Source organism: Pinus tabuliformis, chromosome 7, assembly GCF_031772625.1.
Source record: "Pinus tabuliformis cultivar Carrire ecotype Pingquan chromosome 7, CPIR1, whole genome shotgun sequence".
Taxonomy (NCBI): domain Eukaryota; kingdom Viridiplantae; phylum Streptophyta; class Pinopsida; order Pinales; family Pinaceae; genus Pinus; species Pinus tabuliformis.
Window position 1 is genome coordinate 855212022 of NC_142293.1, and position 13133 is coordinate 855225154.

Genomic DNA, 13133 nt, shown 5'->3' on the forward strand with positions numbered 1-13133 from the left:
GGATTGTATCAAGGGAATTAGGAGAATGAGGGGATATAGGGAATTAGGGTTAGGGAGTAATGAAACCTACTAACAAAGTCTGCCAACCAATTTTCACAACAGCAGTCTTTCAATAGTGCTGGCAGCTTCATAATTGCATTTGTCATGAGTGAATTAGGGTTTCATTGCATGTTTTGACAATAGGGAAGGAAATTCAATTGCATAGGGAGTTTTGAAGAAGGGATAGGCAATTGAATTAGGTTGAATAGGTAGGAAAACAGAGTCTAGGGAAAGGGAGATGATACCATGTTAATGCACAAACCCTAGCACAGCAAAACTGCTCCTTTTTTATAGCTAGCAGCTGGTACATTTGATAAACTTTGTCATGATTTTCACACAGCTTCTAACCTTTGATATTTACAGCAAGATGACATTTTTCTTTTGTTTTTTTTTTATAAGGCTATGCAAGTTATATTTTTTACTCTGTTTTTGTGTGATTATAAGCATGCCTTGTCATCATTTTCTTTTCTTTTTACTATATTTGTTTTCATTCTTTTGCTGTGCCATTTACATATATAATTTGTTGTGTGTAATAGTGTAGGGTTTGAGCATGATGCATGGTAGAAAACTAGGGTTTGAAATAGGGTTTAGGAGGGGTTAGGGTTTCATGGAATTTGGGGTAGGGTTTGAGTATTTTCTTTGCAAATGAGATTAATGAAAATGACACTCTAACACATGTGATTTTATATTGGGAAAATAAATGGAGGGAAATAAGGAAAAATTACCTTGAAAAACAAACAAACCATCAAAGCATAAGCTTGCAAAAACATCAATCACTTAACCTATTTTTCATTAATTTCTTGCATGATATTTATGACCATAACCCTCCTTATTCATCCATGACACAATCATAAATATGTGAGGGAGGCATACCTTGAAAGATCCACGAGCAAATTCGAAGAATTGGCGAAGTTTGGGTGAGTTTTGGTTACCACAGGACGAGTGGTCGCGCCCCTCGATGGAGCGGTCGCGCACCCTTGGAGTGGTCGCGCACGTGTATTTTTGCAAAGGAAATGAGCGCTGGAGTGGTCGCGCAGCACCCAGGTGGTCGCGCACCCCTGTGGAGTGGTCGCGCACCCTCCAAGAGACTGGAATTTCTGCAATTTGCCCAGATTCGCCCTCTAATCGCTCTAGCTCGTAAATTTTTGCTCCAAATGCACAATGAAACTTTGCAAGGAGGGAATTTACCTTTATAGGGTCATTTAAAAAAAAAATTGACTTTAGAAACCCACTTTATAATGTTTTCATTTTGCATTCTCTTTTAACACTGTTTTGGAGTCTTTTGTCCTGAAATTAGCTCTTTGAGGCGTTTGACTTCGTTCTTTTTGCAGGTTGACCATCTGATGGGCTGTGGCGAAGGAACTAGGGTTGTTTCCGGCACTTTTGAAAAGTTTTGAAAATTTCTTTATTTTTACAAATTTCTCATGGCCTTGAACTTAAAAACAGGGTTTTTAAATCCAAGGCATTAAATGACCTGTAGTTGATGAAAATAACAATGAAACATATGTACATACCTCCTTCTGGCTTGCTAGGCACTCACTGAATTTGAACTCATGACCTGGCAGTGATTTTGACTCAAAACCCTATACCTAACACCTGGGACCTCAAGACAACAATAAAAACAAACAGGACTCAATTTCATTGTGGTATGACCTGATCCAGCAAAGCCAAGAAGGGAACAAAGACCAGCCCTCCATTCAGTTTTATGGCATGCCTAGCGGGATGCAAAACTGACACTAATGAGACACCTACCTATGCATATGCAAAGAAGTTTTGATCACTGATGGAGGGCTCAAGACCGACACTAACATTGGCTCCAATGGGGATGGCAGCTCCTTGGAGGTGCCAAGAACCTCAGACCTCTGGGAGAGCAGACCAGTGCCTTCAGCCATTGGGCAATGGAGTCATTATTTCGGCAAACGACACAAGACTTTGGCTCATTTATTGAATGAAAACTTGACTGAAAACTGACTGAAACTTAACTGGAACTTGACTCAAACCGACTCGATGGCAAACTGAAATAACTTGAAAAAACTCACTCAACAGACCAAACACAAATGACTCATGACTTGACTTAAAACAAAACTTACAAAGATTATGAAGGGCAGCAGTCCATCAAGATTTGAAATCATGATGACAACCACCTGTGTTTCTTACAAGACAAAATACCATCAAACTATAACAAAATGCCAATGCAAGCAATCAAGCAGATGCCTTCGTGATTGATTCTTCTTATCAGATCTTCTGGTCAACATTACAAACCTATCCCTGGGCATCCAAAAACATAGCTGACCGTGATCTCCTTTATCATTGAACACTGCAATAAACACTATCACTGCTGGCTGCAACAAACTTGCTAGAGGATCTTGAAACACATGAAGATTTGCCACTGCCACCTCCTGCTGAAAGATCAAGGTGTCCTTTGCTTCAAACTCTGATCTGCCTTCATCATGTGCTTCGATAAAAGTATGCTCATGGGCTTCAAAAAATTCTGAACAAGTAGATGAGCAGATCTCTTCTTGGAAAAACATTTCAGCACATGAAACATATGAAGAATCTGAAAGGTAATCCTGTATGCTATGATCTTCGGTGGTCAGACAATATGGTAGGTGATCTTCATATGATATGACAGCCAGATTCTCATTACATTCTTCAATCATAAGGAAAGAAACTTCAGCTGATTCTTGAGGTGCAAAAATGACAGTTCTATCATCTACCATAAATTCATCCAAAGGAACTGTTTCACTTACTTGAATGGAAATCTCATCTTGATTTTCATGAACTGACTGAATTACCTCCTCATGCAGGCTTTGCATGCTGTCTTCTTCTGTGGGCAGGTCTGAAATGAGCTCTTCTCTTTCACCATCTTCAGCCATATAACAAATGTCAACCTGCGGATCTATAAAGCTGCTTACAAGACTGTCATCCTTTTCAGAAGAGGAAGAAGGTCCACCATCATCTTCTTGACCATGTGAGCACTGCAAATCTGCGTTAACTTGAGCTGGAGCAAGACCTCTCAAGAGCTGATCTATCTCCTCTTCGGACAAAGGAGATAATGCCTTTTGTTTTCTTCCGCTCAAACAATGATTGTCTTCATTGATTTCAATTGAAGGAGTATACAGATTTTCCTCATACTGCTGATCCATTTCATGCAATTTCTGTTGATTGTCAAGAGGCGAAATTTTTTCATTTTCCACCATACTAAGATCTTGGTCCTGCTGCAAATTTTCATGATCGTCTCTATGGGAATCCTCTAGGTTCTCTTCATGTTGCTGAAATGGATTCTCATACAAAGCCTCCATGATCTCAACATCCATAAAATTATCATCCTCATAAAACTTCTCAAGGCTTTCAATAAAACTATAAGCATGCTTGCAACAGTCATGAACCAAATTTAATGATGGATAAGATGCTTGATATCTTTCAATGAACAAGACATGAAAATCCTTCAAACAGTAAATACAAGCAGGCGGCAAACTTTCATACCATGATTGAGCTTTACCTTCCAGAGTGGCCAAGAATATCTTCATTAAGCAATCTTCAGGAAAATCCACCTTCAACTTGCGAATATGCATATGAAATCTAACCAAATGTAGAGCAGCATCCTTCTTACCATCATCATTAAATGTAGGCAAATTCCTTGACCAATCTACCTTGGGTATCTTATTCGGAAAACCTGGAATGTGATCTCGGCTCAATGGAGCATATCTTCTTGCAATCTGATCCATCTTGAAAATCTCAAAGCCACTGATCTATCTGCAGTGAAGTCACCATGAAGCACTGATCTCTGGATTTTTCAGTGAAGGAGTCGCCAGTGAATGATCTCAGCCTTTCAAGTGTCTGATCGTTGTCCACTATCAACAATCAGATCTGAACTTGATACATGTACTGGGGTGAAATGAAAATGAAGTGTTGTATTCACAAGCTCACGGAGATTGACTGAAGCAGCGTTTATCTACTAACGCTGATGTAAAACAAGAGCGTTTTCGAAGGCTTCTGGCGTATCTTCAGGCTCCGTCTAAGACTTATGAAACAAACACATCAATCAACAGACAAGTTTGTTCTCCCCAGTATGGTCGCCAATATGTTAGCGCTTGGAATTCACCTAGGCTGAGATAGACAAACTCTCAAGGCTACATCAAACCATTTCACCTCGTAGCTAGCCCTACGAGGTATGAGAAGGCTCTCTCGGGTCAGATTTTATAAATCTTTCAATATGATTAGGCTGACCAATTAAGAATAAAGATTTTAGGCTAGTAAATTGATAGGGGGGTTGATTTAATGATTTTTGGGGTTTTTGGTGGCAATTGGAGGGAGTGCAATTCAGGGTGCGGGGATTGAGCACAGTTTTTGCAGGGGGATCTTTGGGGCAAGGTAGGAGTGAGCGCTGATGCCTTAATCTGAGATGGATGATCAGGAATGATAGAGGAGGAGCTAAAGAGGGCAAACAACCATTTTGAATCCTCTCTAGACAGTAGAAAACATAAATATTGAACAAACTAAAAAGCTGAGCATGTCAAAGCATGAATTCAAACTTTACCACTTCATCTGTCCAATTAGAAGCAAAAGAGAGATGTGGAATACATAAACAAACTTACAAGAACATGTAGAGAACACACCATCAACACAACAATCCACAAGAATCCACAATGATGTCTGCAAAACCCTGGCCTTCCTTTTCCTTAAATTGCAGAGATAGATGTACAATATACAATAAAGCTTTCTCCCACAAGAGTCCAACCATGAAAATGAGAAAGAGAGAGCATAATATAGACCATCTAACTCCTTTCCCCACCTCTAGGGGTCGAGCTCAGCTTCCTAGGAGCAGTTTGAACTAATTCTAAACTAAGCACTAGATAATAGGCAGTCCAACAACTTGCCTCTATTACTTAGCTAACTCATCCATGCATTAATTATTCACTTTTTACATCAAGGAAGCTTCTAGAAGGGTAAAGAGAGATAAAATCTATCAATGTGCCATGAAAATTATACATTCATCCATCATCTACAAGTAAAAATCATCAACCAAGGTGAAAACAGTGTTTTCTGGCCTGAAAAGTCAAAACTGCCAAATTCAGCTCGAGTGGTCGCGCCCCCTGCTCGAGTGGTCGCGCCCCTTTGCAGCAACTTTTGAGTGGGTTCCAGTTGTCCAAATCAAGTGCAAGATGGCTCATTGGAAAGCTCTATGTGTCTACTTTCCATCCCAAGTGGAATTTCTGGATTTGGAGTTGATTTGACCCCTCAAAAGTCAATTCTCCCAAGGTCACATTCTGCAACTCAAAAAGTGGGCAGAAAGTCATTTTTTTTTTATGTATTTTGAGCTTTTGGAGGCCCAAATCTCAAAATCAAGTTGACCCCAAGTATAGGTAATTCTAGTTTTTGCATGCCCTTTCCAAAAATGTCAACTTTTTGTGATTCTGAGCAGTCCTCCCGAGTGGTCGCGCGGGGGGTGAGACCACTCCACAGGCAAAAACCTGTAATTTTACAAAAAATTTCCAAAATGCTCCAAAATTCTCAAATTTTTTTGATTTTGCTGCTGGATGAAGGCTAATGAGTACCATGGTGAGTGAGGGATGCCTCAGCCAAGATACGGAGTGGGTTTGTCCTTTTCTTCTTCTTCTAGGCATCTGACAGCTTCCTTCGGAGAATTTTCATTTTAGCCTTACAAACATGCATCCTTCCTCTCTTTTATGATGACCACCTTTGCCTCCCTTACGAGGCCTCTGCTGTGTCTCAACCTCCGTAGAAGAAGACCGGTCATCACCTTGCTCATTAGTCTCAGTGGTTGACATGGTGTTATTGAGCAAGGTGGAATAAATAAGTCAAGATGACTGCTGCCCTGCCTGCAAAATGCTGTGAAGTATGCTGTTTTCAAGGGGAAAAATCATGAGGGACATGTTAGGGGAGGGAATTTACATAAGGAAAGGGAAAAAATATATATAAACAATAGGGAATTTTGAAGGAAACAATCACACAATGTTAAACATGTCATTCTATCTCTCATCATTTGCAAATTAATACTTTATTAGGGAAAATTTGTATTTTGAGCACCAAGGGAAAGGAAAATAAAAATCTTCATCATGGAGGAAATAATGGCATGGGCATAGGGGAATAGGGTAGCATCAATGATGTACAAGTAACAGGCTGCTCCTTTGCTTATTTTGTCTTTTAATGCCTTTCATAAGCATACCCTGTTTTTTCACATGTAAAAATGGCCATTTGATGCTAATGGAAAACAGGGGTTTTGGGTATTTGATTACAAGGGGAAGGGAAGGGTTGCTGTGATTATTTTGCAATGGAAGGGAGAGGGATTGTATCAAGGGAATTAGGAGAATGAGGGGATATAGGGAATTAGGGTTAGGGAGTAATGAAACCTACTAACAAAGTCTGCCAACCAATTTTCACAACAGCAGTCTTTCAATAGTGCTGGCAGCTTCATAATTGCATTTGTCATGAGTGAATTAGGGTTTCATTGCATGTTTTGACAATAGTGAAGGAAATTCAATTGCATAGGGAGTTTTGAAGAAGGGATAGGCAATTGAATTAGGTTGAATAGGTAGGAAAACAGAGTCTAGGGAAAGGGAGATGATACCATGTTAATGCACAAACCCTAGCACAGCAAAACTGCTCCTTTTTTATAGCTAGCAGCTGGTACATTTGATAAACTTTGTCATGATTTTCACACAGCTTCTAACCTTTGATATTTACAGCAAGATGACATTTTTCTTTTGTTTTTTTTTTATAAGGCTATGCAAGTTATATTTTTTACTCTGTTTTTGTGTGATTATAAGCATGCCTTGTCATCATTTTCTTTTCTTTTTACTATATTTGTTTTCATTCTTTTGCTGTGCAATTTACATATATAATTTGCTGTGTGTAATAGTGTAGGGTTTGAGCATGATGCATGGTAGAAAACTAGGGTTTGAAATAGGGTTTAGGAGGGGTTAGGGTTTCATGGAATTTGGGGTAGGGTTTGAGTATTTTCTTTGCAAATGAGATTAATGAAAATGACACTCTAACACATGTGATTTTATATTGGGAAAATAAATGGAGGGAAATAAGGAAAAATTACCTTGAAAAACAAACAAACCATCAAAGCATAAGCTTGCAAAAACATCAATCACTTAACCTATTTTTCATTAATTTCTTGCATGATATTTATGACCATAACCCTCCTTATTCATCCATGACACAATCATAAATATGTGAGGGAGGCATACCTTGAAAGATCCACGAGCAAATTCGAAGAATTGGCGAAGTTTGGGTGAGTTTTGGTTACCACAGGACGAGTGGTCGCTCACCCTTGGAGTGGTCGCGCACGTGTATTTTTGCAAAGGAAATGAGCGCTGGAGTGGTCGCGCACCACCCAGGTGGTCGCGCACCCCTGTGGAGTGGTCGCGCACCCTCCAAGAGACTGGAATTTCTGCAATTTGCCCAGATTCGCCCTCTAATCGCTCTAGCTCGTAAATTTTTGCTCCAAATGCACAATGAAACTTTGCAAGGAGGGAATTTACCTTTATAGGGTCATTTAAAAAAAAATTTGACTTTAGAAACCCACTTTATAATGTTTTCATTTTGCATTCTCTTTTAACACTGTTTTGGAGTCTTTTGTCCTGAAATTAGCTCTTTGAGGCGTTTGACTTCGTTCTTTTTGCAGGTTGACCATCTGATGGGCTGTGGCGAAGGAACCAGGGTTGTTGCCGGCACTTTTGAAAAGTTTTGAAAATTTCTTTATTTTTACAAATTTCTCATGGCCTTGAACTTAAAAACAGGGTTTTTAAATCCAAGGCATTAAATGACCTGTAGCTGATGAAAATAACAATGAAACATATGTACATACCTCCTTCTGGCTTGCTGGGCACTCACTGAATTTGAACTCATGACCTGGCAGTGATTTTGACTCAAAACCCTAGACCTAAGACCTGGGACCTCAAGACAACAATAAAAACAAACAGGACTCAATTTCATTGTGGTATGACCTGATCCAGCAAAGCCAAGAAGGGAACAAAGACCAGCCCTCCATTCAGTTTTATGGCATGCCTAGCGAGATGCAAAACTGACACTAATGAGACACCTACCTATGCATATGCAAAGAGCTTTTGATCACTGATGGAGGGCTCAAGACCGACACTAACACTCCCAACACCTTCACCTTCTAGGCAGCTAGAGTTATCAAAATAGAGTTTCCAAAACATAGAATATGATGTTATATCAAATGAACTGCCTTCTACAAAATTGACCCTATCATCTACCATATTACAGGGTAGCTCATCAGTGAGACTATGGGGAAGAGCTTCCAACCATGTGTTTATTGCAGTTTCTTCAACTGTCTCTGCATGGAGTTCTCCGAAACAGGTTTTGATGGCACAAACATCGAAACTATAATTCCCAAGGATAGAGTTGGTAAACATTACAGGTTCATTGGAGTCATTTAGTTCTGTCACTACATACTTCATGTATCTTTCTTGATCAACTCTCAGCATGTCACCTTTTCCCTTGTGAGGCAACAAGAGATGGGACCAATCAGTTGAGAAATACCCATTCAAATTTGTTGACCAGTCCCTACTAAGTAGCATTCCATATGCCTTGGGTATGTCGACTACCACTGTGTCAATGACTTGTTTGTACTGTGGTTTGGCAGCCATCTGAATCAACACATCTTTCAATTCTCCAATTACTTTCACATTCATTCTTTCGAGTTGCATAATTCGAGTTCCAGTTTTCTCAGGTATTGCATGGTCTTTTAGCAACATCGTAAGGCATAACAGTGGACGAGGCACCATAATCTACCAAGAAATTGTATACGTTCATGTTAAATATTTCAAATGTGATAAGGAAAGGTGGAGTCATAGATTCTGATTTCCTTCCTATCATGGCTGCACTGACATCTTGGGGAGTTCGATTAATTTTTGATAGATTGGCTTCCATGGCTAATGGCATTTGGGTTGTACGGGGGGTACTAAAAGGTCTAGACACCGAAGTTTTGGTTTGACTACTTGGATTGGTGGGATATTTGCAATTCCGTTCATTCATAGCTTTCAAGAGAAGATCTCTTTGCTGTGTTAATTTTAACAAATTGAAGTATGTGATATTAGCTCGAGATTTCTTAAGATCATCCACAATATTGTAATCAATGTTATAAACAGGGTAGGGCAGAGTAAATATACCTATTTTTCCATTCTTAGGTGGGAGTTTACCATTTTGAGTCACCTTCATTGCAGTTAGAGATGTATTATCTTTCTGCGGACGGTTCACAACTGGAGTACTCTTGGAATCACCACTAGGTCTACCCTTCTCAACAGGAACTTTGGGAGCAGATGCCTTCAAAGGGTGAACATATTTCTTTGTTTGGTCTACAGGCTTCATCACACTCGCAAGTGCCCCCTTACTTCGTGTGTGGATTTCATTAGTGTGGATTTCCGCCGTACTATCTCCTTCGTCGTCATCATTCTCCTTTGTATAGAAATCCCACAGTACATTGATTTGAAATTCTTTGTCCAAGGGCTCTTCTACTTGGTATTCTTCCTCATTTTCTTGTTCTGGCTCCAACTCCACTATAGGTTCTTCGTTGTTAACGAGAGATCTGATAAGAGCCAGCTCTTCCATATTTAAATTCCCTTCATTGGGTGGAGCAGGCAGTGCAAGTTGACCATGACCGCCTTTTTTCTTCTTACGATAGAAAGGTTTAAAAGATTTTCTGTTTTTATAATCTCCTCCATTCTCGCTTTTACGCTCTCCACAATTCCTTTTCATATCGATGACTGTGTTTGTCAACTTCTTAATGATCCGATACAAACCTTCCACATCTGTGGTATCCTTTTCTTTGATTTCAGCCCCTTTGTTATCACTCCCATTATTCTTCTTGGATGCTTGAGAGGCTTTCTTTTCTCTGGTTGTATGATGACATGCTGTGAGACTGATCATTTCATTCTCGACTTTTACTGCTTCATCGATAGCACCCTGTAAGGTTTGTGCGTTACTCCTTTTGACCCACATCACAGTAGGGACAAGGAGAGCAGTGATGTAGAATTCCATGAGTACCTCCTCAGTAGGTCTAGCATTAGCCGGGATTCTGTTGAATAAAGTGTTGAACCGAATGTTAAAATCCTTGACCTTTTCTTTGGTTTCCATTTTCAAACAGGATAGTTCTAAAACTAAGGTCGTAGGTGTTTTGTCATCGCCATACTTGTCTAAAAAGGCCTGTTGAAAGGCAGCCCACGAGGTGATCGATCCTATTCTCAAGCTAAAGTACCATGTGGAGGCCGCACCAATCAGAGTAAAAGGGAATAGGTGACATACTATATCTTCATCAGCTACCCCCAACATGCGCATGGCTAGGAAGAAAGAGTGAATATGGTTATCAGCGGTGTCTCCCTGGTCAGGGTCGAATTTAGGCAGTAATCTTTCTGCATTCTTGGGTAAGGGATGCTGCTGCCTAGGTACCGCTATGGCATCTTGAGCGAGCCAGGGAGGGAGTGCTCCCGGAGGGGGTGGGAGTTGGTTCCCACTCGGTTGAAGCTGATTCCCACCTGGAAGAGGAATGTTAGCCATATTATGGATGGGGAGGTTCTAGTTGAAGGTTTCTTCGAGGCGTTCTTTATTAGGATTTCCCAAATCAGGCTAGAGATTACCTTCAGAGAGTGGATCATTAGGAATTTCTTCCCAAGGAGTGTCGATACTTTGCAAGGACTCTAGCATAATATCTTCAAGAGATGGGGCTGCAGATGTCTCTTCGTTTATGGAACAGATCCTTGGATTTCTTTTAGTTGTCGGAGGTAAAGAGTGAAAGATGGGGAGCTGAGAGAGGGAACGAGCGTAAGCCCGAGTAAGTACTTTGACTGGTTGTTCCTGAGTGACAGGATACTCCCACAGTGTCTCTTCTTCAAAATGAGGCTTTTCCAAAAGGGAGGAAGGATATTTTCAACCTTTATGATCTATGCATTAATATTTTTCTATTCCATGTGCGACATTTATAGATGAAATCATAAAAATATGTGGATGACAGTTTAGGCCCTCCTTCTAGTGCCAATTTGTTGACGCGGTGAATGTTTGCTATGCTAACAAGGGGAACTAACCCGATTACAAACCCCAATTAGATATTCTTTCATTTGGAATGGATAGTTCCGACGGGTTTTAGAGGATCCCGTAAACTGTTATATGTGTTGAAAGATTGCTTATTGGAGGAAGACTTCAATTAAATCAACAAATGAAATAGCTAACCTATATGTATCAGATCCTATCTACACTAATTCTAACTACTTATGCTAGTCCTAACTATTCTAATCTATCTTGCAGGAGCATAACAAAAGGAATTTAAACATCATATATAAATTCCAAGTTCTAATGAATCAATTACTGGTTCACAGATGAACAAAGTTGTATTAAATCTTAATTGCAATCTAATTACTTATACAGGAATACACATTCCTTTCCATATAAATAAAACTTGCAACTGATGTTTAACAAGGTATCGAATCATCAATCGCTCATGAATTAACCATGGTAACAAATCATAGTTGAATATCCAAGATTAATCACGAGTTGTCTGTTATCAATATGCACAAAACAAATCACATTTATATTTATGCTAGCAACAACATCCTGATTCTAAACACATGAAAGGAGAGGCAAATGAATCTGAAAAAGGCTCTTTCTCGACCAAATAGTCTTCTTTATTCACAATAAATCAAAAAATTGTTCTGCCATAAAAAAAGGTCCTTTGGTCCTCTCTGGAGGTAATACTTATGCCAAAGGAAAATGACCGTTGGTCTTCCCTTCCCTGACTTTTCCTCCTCTTGCTATTTTCGATACACATTAGAATATGTAGACGAAGAGTCGATTGGTGAAACGACCAACATGTAGAGGCATATCTACTGCAGTGCTTCATTTCCTAGGGAAGTGAATAGATGTCGATTAAAAGAGGATGATTGCATGTATCCCTTCGCACTTGTATTGAGTAGACATTACTCCCTATCATTTCCTGAAGGAAACTGAAGACACCGCGCTTATCATCCCACATCTGGCATGATTGAAAGTGTGTTTGGAGGTAATAACATCTTGATGTATTAGCGCTGTGCTTCCTCTTAACATGGAGCGTGCCTTCATGATGCACTATGGTGGTTCATCTCCCTTTCTGCAGAATATGCCTTTGCAATATCGACACCAGTGGTGCAGAGGTATCATCTTGATATAAATCGCCTTTATCTGCTACCGAGTCCACTCGAACTTGCCTACAGAAATAATTCATATTAGCTATGATTATGAGAAATCTGACAAACATGCTCACAAACAAACCTTGCATTCAGCCATAATTTCTATTTAATCTTGCAATGTAGAGCAACTATGATTATCAAACCACTGAACCTACTGTGACATGTATTTGCGTTTCCCATAATATTCATTTTTACTCAAGGATTTCTTTAACCATGCTTCACAAGTAGACCATTCACTTTACGGGATTTTCCTTTAAAAACCCCGACCACATCATTTTATCGAAATACATAGGAATACATGGGAAAACCGCGGCCGAATCATAAGGCTGGACTTCAAATAATATATATTCGGGCGTACAATTATCGTCGGGTCCACTTAATCGCATCGCGCCTTATGTTTGAACACTGAACTTTGCCGATTGCGATAAGCGATTGGGGGGGGGGGGGCGACCAGAAATATATATTTGCTGAGGTTAATAGTTTGGCGGGTCCACCATATGGGATTTTCCTTTGAAAACCCAGACCACAACCTTTTATTGTAATACACAGGGAAACACGGGATAAACCCGTAGCCGGCCATAAGGCCAGAGTTCAAACATTATGCACCCGGGACTAGAGTTATCACCGGGTCCACCCAACGCCCCTTCGCATATCGCATATCACTTTACTATTGCCAACTGCCGATTGTGATTTACGATTGGGATCCAGACCTGAAATAGAGATGTGTTACGATTTAATAAGGCCAGCGGGTCCGGTGTATCATGGTGCACATTGTGTATAAGCCCCGGGCTCTACTGATTGCGACTTACGATTGGGGAAAGCAGACCCGAAAATATGTATATTATGGTTAATGATCCTGGAAAGTCCGACAGATTGTGGTGT